The sequence below is a fragment of the Brassica oleracea genome, chromosome C6, assembly GCF_000695525.1.
Source record: "Brassica oleracea var. oleracea cultivar TO1000 chromosome C6, BOL, whole genome shotgun sequence".
NCBI lineage: Eukaryota > Viridiplantae > Streptophyta > Magnoliopsida > Brassicales > Brassicaceae > Brassica > Brassica oleracea.
Genome location: NC_027753.1, coordinates 12768054 through 12768445, shown reverse-complemented (window position 1 = coordinate 12768445; position 392 = coordinate 12768054).

Sequence of the window (392 nt, the reverse complement as noted above, 5' to 3'; positions counted from 1 at the left end):
GAGTCCCAATCTAATGTGAATGGACTCCATAGTCTTTTGTCTTGCTGCCTTGGTGAACACATCTGCCAACTGATCTTCACTTCTTGTATAACATGGCAAGATCACTCCCAAGACTATCATCTGCCTTACCTTGTAGCAATCTACTTCAATGTGCTTTGTCCTCTCATGAAACGCTGAGTTTGTAACAATGTGAATAGCCGCCTGATTGTCACAATGCATAGTCATTGGTGTTGCTTGCTCAATCTCCAAGTGCCTAAGAATCCCTTTGATCCATACCAACTCGTTGGTAAGCTTTAGCATAGCTCTATACTTAGCTTCAGCACTAGAGCATGATACAACCTTCTTCTTCTTACTCTTCCAAGTAACCATGTTTCCACCAATGAAAGTGCAAT